The 8,944-nt window shown below is 42.6% G+C and overlaps 1 non-coding gene across 1 annotated transcript; it reads right to left on the bottom strand.

Annotated features, from left to right (window-relative positions):
* Positions 1 to 1,233: 1,233 nt before the first annotated feature.
* On the bottom strand, positions 1,234 to 1,315 carry trnal-aag (transfer RNA leucine (anticodon AAG)). The gene has a single exon. It is a non-coding gene; the product is annotated as a tRNA-Leu (tRNA).
* Positions 1,316 to 8,944: the final 7,629 nt, after the last annotated feature.

Raw genomic sequence — 8,944 nt, 5'->3', positions numbered from 1 at the left:
AAAATCATAAAAACTAACTGTGTAGCAAAATAATTGAGATTATAATTTTAGTCATAATCGTTTAGCCGTACAGGTTTAAAGGGAGTAATTTACTTGAGGAGCGCAGAACAGTAATGATTTAACATGCTCTCCTGTTTCAGCTGGAAAAGAAATGATTCGTTTTCTCATTTTTCTTTTCTGTTCGATGCCCTGTGGCAGTTCTGCGTCTGTTAACCAGGTCAGAACATGGTGGAGGTCTGTGAACTCTGAACCAAACACAACTACATTCCAAGTTCATTTCAGGAGCTTTATGCCAAAACGCTGCATATCTCTTTTGGAAAAACAAAATCCTAGCTGAAATTCACCAGTCACAATTGCAAATCTGTAGATAATTAAATCCAGAAGAACAGAGTGTTTGGTCCCAAGATGACTCACAACGTTAATAATAACCCGTAATTTGATTTGCTTTCATGCAAATTATTTTCTCAGTGCTTGTCAGTTTTTTTTTTTCAAATGATTGAAATCTCATTTTGGAATGAAACTTCACTTTGTCTGCTTGTGAAAACTTAAAGGAGAGTGGGAGGAAAGTACACACAGCGATCGGTTCACATTCAATTCTGGCAGAATGGAACAATAATTGATAAGAATTGCAAATGCAGTGATGGTGGAGTTATAAAGTCATGTACAACTATTATGAACTGGAGTCATTCCTATGTTCCCAAGGTCCTATGTTCCCCAGTTCTAGGGTTGGGGTTAGAGACCTTCATAATATCTAACCATTGGTTTTGTTGTGTTTATATAGCTGTTTTGAAGTTTTTGTTTTTGATTTTGTTCCAATTTAAAAAAGCAAAACAAAACTGGATAATATTTATGAAATATTTTAACTTGAAACGGGTCAAGTTTGACCCGAACACAATAGGAGGGTTAATGTGTGTTAACAGAATATTGAACTGGGGAACATAGGACCCTGGGAACTTAGGACCTTGTGAACATAGGACCCTGGGAACTTAGGACCTTGTGAACATAGGACCCTGGGAACTTAGGACCTTGTGAACTTAGGACCTTGTGAACTTAGGACCTTGTGAACATATATACGCTCCCTTATGAGCTAACTATACATGAACTCTCTGTCCCTCAGTAGAGCTCCTTCCTCCTCCAACAATTTCCCATTTGGCAGACGCTTTTATCCAAAGCGACGTACACATGAGATTTTAATACAACACAAGTAAGGGTCTAGTCAGGAGAAAAGCTTCCTGGCAGCGGTGGGATTCGAACCCACGCCTCCGAAGAGACTGGAGCCTTAATCCAGCGCCTTAGACCGCTCGGCCACGCTACCTTCTTCTGCACACTCTGCAGCTGTCCAGATATTCCAGTTCCACATGTCAGATTTCCACCAAAAGTTAATAATTTCTTCCATGCCACATCACCAACTGGTTTCACATTTTCCCGACTGGACCTGAATGGGACATGAGATCTGCCTGTTCACATTCTACACACTTTAATCATTTGATCTGATGATCTCAACACCGCCTGACCAGTCAGCTCTCTGTCTGTTCAGTTTCCATCAGAGCTGATCTTCTACCACTGGACCAAGGTCTGGAGAGATCAGCAGGTTTGGTTTTGTCTAAACAGGAAATGAGCTCTCCAGTGCCTCCATGTTGGACCAATAATGGAGGGTTCGCTTCTTCTTCTGTCTGTTGATTGGCCACAGAGTGTGATGGTGTTATGTGAATCTGTTCAGAAGTTGCATGCCTTTTAGGCCACATCCACACTGATACGGTTTTGTTTTAAAATGCAAAACTTTTGCTACGTTTACGCCTAGCGTCCGCACTGCTCTGCTGTCTTCTGACCCCTAAAACTGAGACTTTTGAAAACGATGACGCAGACGCCCACGTTCGCTTCCTGATTGGGTCTTATCAGGCCCGACGTGTCCTTCCCTGATTCGTCACGCCTCTATCACGTGACTCTTTTGTTTGACCCTCTGTGTTTTCCACCGTCTTGACCGCCTTATCCTCATGTGTTTCTCTCAGTATCAGCTCCGCCTCGTCGTCGGTCCAAAGAAACCTCTGCTCGTACTTTTCACCATTGCTGTTCTTCCTCTGTAGTATTTTCTGCAACTAAGCAACCAACCGCAGAGAAGACAATCTGCTTCCTGTTTACACCGGCACACGCATGCCCAGTGTGCGTGAATGGTCATGTGACATGTGTTTTCAGGCGTGTTAGTATGGACGGAGATTATTTCTGAAACGCTCGTGTGGACGGAGATCGAAAACGTATTAGTGTGGATGTGGCCTTAGTGAGAAGCCACTGCTACGCCCCCCTTTGGCCAATGGGAGGGGGGGGGGGGGGGGGCTATCTACAATTTTACCTATGTGTCAGTGAACACAGCAATCTAGTTTTGCTTTTTTTGTCCATAAACAGTATAGGAGACTAATGTGTTAGTGTAGGCTTACTGTTGCCAAATAGAAGCTTCTCAGAGGCTCCATAGATAACCTCATCCCCACTGGTTCATGTAGCCTCTATTTTGTTTACTGACATGATGATAAATGACCATAGTAAGCAAAATCTTGGCATTTCTATACATTTATATGGCTGCAGTACAGAACAGACGGATGCGTAGTCCGACAAAAATAGAAGCGTATCTTTCCAACACCTGACTTCATGGAAATAGCTACATCCTTAGTTTTATTTCTTTATTTCTAGATACTGTGCCTCATACCTTTTCTAGGTAATCAAGAGGGTGGGAGGGTGGGGGGGTAGGGACGTCTCACTTTATTACTGTCACTATTATCACTTTTTATTTTTACATGATACTACATTGATGTATATTTTGTAACAATGTGGAATATGCCTGCCCAACCCTGGGAACTTTTGTTGAAAATCTCAATAAAAAGATTTTGAAATGAAAAGTTGCGTTTCCGATCCGGCTCCATCGTCAGATCGAAGTGAACATCTGAATATCTGATCCGACACAAACGGACCGAACAGAAACACAACCGGTGTCGTAAAGCCGCTTCGCTTTAGATTCATTTCTATATACGGACCAACTTTTGATTTTGTGCCGGCGCGTGCCGATATGTGTGGGAAACACTGACCCAGTCACGACGGCATTTCAGTATTTCTCTCCAGAGTTGGAAGAGGAGCTGGTTTCTATATGAGGCGCTGCATCAGAAATCTGTGGAGCCTCATTCTTTTTTATTTGTTACCGAGCTTTCAGTGAAGAGCTGAAAAATTAATGCCGTTTTCGTTTTTTTCATCATGCTGACCATCGCCTTTCCTGAGCTCCAGTCTGTCCTGCAGCACTGAGGGTCGTGATTCAAATGTTGGGAAGGAACTTGGTGAGAATGATGAGGCCGGTTCAGCCGACCCTCGTGATGTCATCAGGAAACTCCCCGCTGTCGTCTCTGTCGTCTCCCGGAGCTTCACCGGGATTGGCAGACGTTCCCGACGCCGTGATGTCTTCGGCCTCCGGTCTTCCCCCGGTGTTTTCTGTGTGGGTTTTTTTTTTTTCCTGACTCCAACTCCGCCTGACAGCCGAGGAGGGAAGCCATCGCTACAGAAACTTGTGATGGAGACCCACGCATCCCTCCATACACACATCTAATCCTTTGGCAACTGTTTAATACACAAACAAGAAAAAAAACACATCTTCTCCTCCTTATTGCTGTAAGGAGCCGGTTCTGCCGGTGAGGGAGCCGCTGCAGCTTATTTTCAGCTGGCGGTGGGTGCGATTTCTGGCCTCATATCTGCCGGAGGCGACTTCCGTCCTCTTTTGTCATCTCGCCTTCCCCTGTCAGCTTCCCTCTCCTGAGTCGCAGCTCTTCCCAGAGGGTTATGTAACTCACTCCTCCTCCTCCTCCTCCTCCTCTTCTACCCCAACAAATGTAAGGATGTCTCGGCAGGGTTTTCTCTCCTCGGTGTGAAGAGCGTCAGACAGCGGATCGGCCGGGCCCCGGGGCCAGGCCAGGCCGGCCCGCGGTGAGCCGGCTCTGTGGCTCTCTGGAGCGTCAGCGGCTCTGCAGTACAGAACCTCGACTGAAGAGGATTTCTTTTTGTCCCCGAGCTCTTCCACACCGCTGTACCCTGTCCGCCTGAGCTGGACGGCCTTCTCTCTACATGCACACTTGTATATAGAACAATTTTATTGTTAGACGGACACGTTTCGGCTTGTGTCCTTCATCAGGGTCATCATGAAACACATTACAAACAACATTTAAATAGGGTAGGTTGTTTGTAATGTGTTTCAGGATGACCCTGATGAAGGCCACAATAGGGCTGGGCAATATATCGATATCGTGATATGAGACTAGATATCGTCTTAGATTTTGGATATCGTAATATGGTGATATGGCATAAGTGTCTTTTCCTGGTTTTAAAGGCTGCATTACAGTAAAGTGATGTCATTTTCTGAACTTACCAGACTGTTCTAGCTGTTCTATTATTTGCCTTTACCCACTTAGTCATTATATCCACATTACTGATGATTATTTATCTATATCTCATTGTGTAAATATTTTGTGAAAGCACCAATAGTCATCCCTACAATATTGTCGCAATATCGATATTGAGGTATTTGGTCGAAAATATTGTGATATTTGATTTTGTCCATATCGCCCAGCCCTACTTACAACTGAACATTTAGCCCACTTCTTAGAAAATACTGAGATATATATCGTGTATCGCCATTCAGCCTAAAAATACAGAGATATAATTTTTGGTCCATATCGCCCAGCCCTAGGCCACAAGCCGAAACGCGTCGGTCTAACAATAAAGTTATTCTATATACTAGAAGTGTTGCTGGAGTTTTGACCTTTTTAGACCTTTTTCCCTTCTCCATGCACCTTGGAAGTAGGTGAAGTTGTGCCAGAAACCCCTACAACTGAGCTGGGTAAAAAAGCCTTTAAAGGATTAGGCTGGTGTTTTTTTAATGCATTTCTTAAAGTCAACAAATCCTATGAAAATAACAAAATCAGCAATGATTTTGTTTTGCCAACAAGTCTGGTCCATGTATCCGGGTCCCAGTGCAGCCATGTCCCAGCAGCCATAGAACTCCACTGTATTAAAAAACGATTAAAAACCCGTCACAGAGCCATGCTGCTGCTCTGCAGCATATTTCATCATCACCATGCACCGGGCCGGACAACTTTTTCCTCAAACAACTTAATAAGCCGGCTGTAAACACGTTTTCCATCTCAGGAAAGTAGTTCCGTAGCACAGAAAATAGTCCCCGGTGTAACGAAGGATTTGTTCCCATTTGAATTTGATTTGGTAAAAACTACAACAGCCTGACTTTTCATGGTAACAGCTAGTGATTTTTAAAATGTAAACTATGTCTTTGTGAACTGAATTTAAAGGTTTTTAGCTTACAATTGGAGCCAATGACTTCCGGGTTAACGGCTAAAAACGGAACGTGGGAAGTCAGAAAGTAACTGGAGGAGAGCAAACACATTGTTGATTTTGTTATTTTCATAGAATTTGTTGAGGATGAGAAATGTATTTAAAAACACCGGCCGTATCCTTTAAACACTCAGCTCCATCTACATGGAACACACTGCAGAATGATTTAAAACTGACTGATATGATTTCCTTTGTTGTTACTATAGTGACTTCATAATCGTATCGAATCGTATCAGGAGAGAAACAGATCGTTTGTCACTAACTGATATGTATAGAGTCTGTATGTAGACAGATATGTGTAGTCTGCTTTCTGTCCTGAATGTGAGGTCTTGTCTGTGCCATGTGAGTCAGTATGGGATTATGTTGCTGTGTGAGTTGACAATATGTTTCTGCATCATCATCACTAGACAAATCGCTGCATATTTATTGCACTTGTCAAATAAAGTGAATGTGATGCTGATAATTCGCCGCACGCCGCCTTCTGTCACGAAGCAAGATTCACTTCCTTCGTTCCGTCAGTCCGTTCACGCCAAGTTACGTTTGTGTAATTTGTTCAATCAACTGAACTAAACATTATATTATCTTTACCGTTCCTCCACCCACACACTGTTATTATTATCATCAGTCTGTGATGTTCGACACATTCAGGAGTTATTTACTGATGAAGTGTTGTAAGTTACTGTTCTGGTGAACCCACTTTCCCTCAGCCTGCCTCGCCTACTTCTACTGCAGTTAGTGATTTACTACATTTCCCAGAATGCCTTTCAACAACCTCCAGAGAAGGGGCGTGCACTTGTTTTATTCAGCTGTGGGTTATTAGGAGCCAAAGCAGAAGTGTAGACCGAAGCCTAGACTAGCGGTGAAGTGGCTAACATGATTTTCATTGACTGCAAAGTATTCTGTCTTCTGCAACTAAACAAAGAAACGAACAGAGTTGAGATTCACCACGCAGCATCAGGTTTTAGATGATTTGCACGTTTCTGTTATTTTAGGTAGTACAGACTTGGAACGATGGAGAACTACAACGCATCCTCTCATCAAAACATGGAATGTACTAAAGTTGACAGCGGAGGAAATCCGGCAGCTGTAGCTAGCTACAGCTGATGGACCACAACTTTGGCTCCCTATATGCAAGAGAGCGAGAGTTTTGGGTCAAGAAATCGTCATGTCCCTTCATCAAACCCACACCTGTCTCTCTGCTGCAGTGCATTCTGGTCTCTCTCCTGCAGTGCATTCTGGTCTCTCTCCTGCTCCTGTGGGTGGAGAAACTGGTCTCTCTCCTCTTCTCTGATGGATCTCTCCCTGTATGATTGTTGAACGTCTCTCGGTGCAAAATGGCGGCTCTAGAAAGAAGCCCTCGCTCTTTGATTCTGAGGGACTGACACCAAAAACCTGATGTTTACCGCTGAGGTTTCACATCCTGAAACATTTTCTCATATCAAACTCCACTGGAGCTGCTGGAGACATCTGGAGGTGACGTCACCTCGTCTGTGATTGGCCGGTTATCCACCAAGAAGAAAAACACAACTAACTACTGAATGGAGACAGAGATGAAAAGTTAATCGCCAGCGTTAACGTGTTTTAAGGTGGATTTTTCCTTTAAAGTCACATTTCCATGCAGCACTAAATATATGGAACTGAATACAGTTAATTGTTGGGCCACAGAAAGTCAACTTGAATCATAAATATGCTGCAATTTTAATGAGTTTCGTGTCGTTGCTTAGCAGCAAAATCAATCACAATTAACAGTCTCTCAGTTAGCCCACTTACATTTTTTTAATGTAAATCTTGCATGCAGCTGCACATGGGGGCTTACTCAATAACAAATTAAAAAATAAGATTATTTTTCATGTCTGTGTAGATTCATATCTGTCATCCAGGTATTAAGATGTCAAAACAAAATAGAAACAAAATCTACTGGACTTAAGTTTGGGAGGAGGAAGAGAGGAATAGTGGGGGGTGAGGCAGTGGCAGCAGTGGTTCTCTCTCTCTCTCTCTCTCTCTCTCTCTCTCTCTCTCTCTCTCTCTCTCTCTCTCTCTCTCTCTCTCTCTCTCTCTCTCTCTCTCTCTCTCTCTCTCTCTCTCTCTCTCTCTCTCGGCTCTTGGGATCTCTTCAGTTTCTCTCAATTTCCTGCATCGCACTACAGAGACTCACAATCCTTTCCATGAGAGGGACCAGCAGATCGTTTTGCGTTAGAACACACACGGCGCCGTTTGATAAGATTTTGTCCCAAGGAACCGATTCAGAGAAGATTTCTGTAAAGAATTACATAAATGACCAAATACTGTTGGTGGGAGGGAGGAGTAAATCCTTAGACAGTTTCTCAATGTGCAAACCTCTAGTGAGTTAAGTAATAGTGAAATTAATTTATGCCTCATACACTGGGCCCCAGACTCCCTTGGAATCTGTCCTGTGTGTGTGTTAAGGCTTTGGTGTACAGTATGATGGTGTATTGCTTTAGTAATCATGTAGTTCTGCGATATTGGTGTGTTTTAAAGTGATATTTTCAGTAGTCAGTTTGGGATCTATTTGTTCCATCTCTTTCTTTTTTTTTTTTTTACTATTCTTGGTTTTTTGTCCTGGTTGTTTGTTAAGAGTGCTTAGAGCTGCATGATGAGTCGTAGATAATTTTATATCGCAATGTTTCCAGAATTAATAATCATTTAATTTGGGGATACTAAAGTGTTTTTTTTATGTTGACAACAAAGTCTGACTGTGCAGAATTCTGTTTATTTCTGAGACTCAGATCTTTCCAGCGACGCCATTGGCTGCTAGAATGTAAACAACAATTTAAAAATGTCGTTACAAAGTGACAATAATATAATCTGGATGGAGAGCTTGTGAAACTGTGATGGTCAAGAGTCTCATTAGTGATTACTACAGCAGAATAACATGGAGCTGATATCACCATTCATGTTCCTGACAGCAGAATAACATGGAGCTGATATCACCATTCATGTTCCTGACAGCAGAATAACATGGAGCTGATATCACCATTCATGTTCCTGACAGCAGAATAACATGGAGCTGATATCACCATTCATGTTCCTGACAGCAGAATAACATGGAGCTGATATCACCATTCATGTTCCTGACACAACATACAGACTGACACATTTTTGTTTTGCGATATATTGAATTTCCATACATCGTCCCATCCTCATTTGACTTTCCCTGTATAAATAAATGTTTAAAATGAGTAAATGAGAAAAATTAATTGAAAATGAAAAAATCAGCATCCAGTCCAGTATTGTCACATTTTTATATTGCGATATCCCTAGTTGGAGATGACGTTATGTAGAATGTGATTCAGTTGTGAACGAGGGTTTAGCCACATAAAGATGGTAGACGATACAACTAATTTAACGTTTCCACAGGAGCTTCATTTCACTCGAGGGATCGCTCTGCTTCCCAGTGTCGGACGCTTGATAGTCGAGCTCCATATCGGCTCCTCGCTGCACCTGATTGGACGAACGCTGTCACTCGCTGGGCCGCCTGCCCCCGGATTTCAAACTGGAAAAACATGGCGGCTCCTTTGCAAACTTTCTCTTATATTATGACAATATT

This window comes from Centroberyx affinis, unplaced genomic scaffold (assembly GCF_046629955.1).
Source record: "Centroberyx affinis isolate AG114_WGS23_722 - 3 ecotype Tasmania unplaced genomic scaffold, CSIRO-AGI_Caff_v1 ptg001305l_1, whole genome shotgun sequence".
Lineage (NCBI taxonomy): Eukaryota > Metazoa > Chordata > Actinopteri > Beryciformes > Berycidae > Centroberyx > Centroberyx affinis.
Note: the sequence above shows the minus strand (reverse complement) of the source record. Positions and strands in the feature narration are given on the sequence as shown.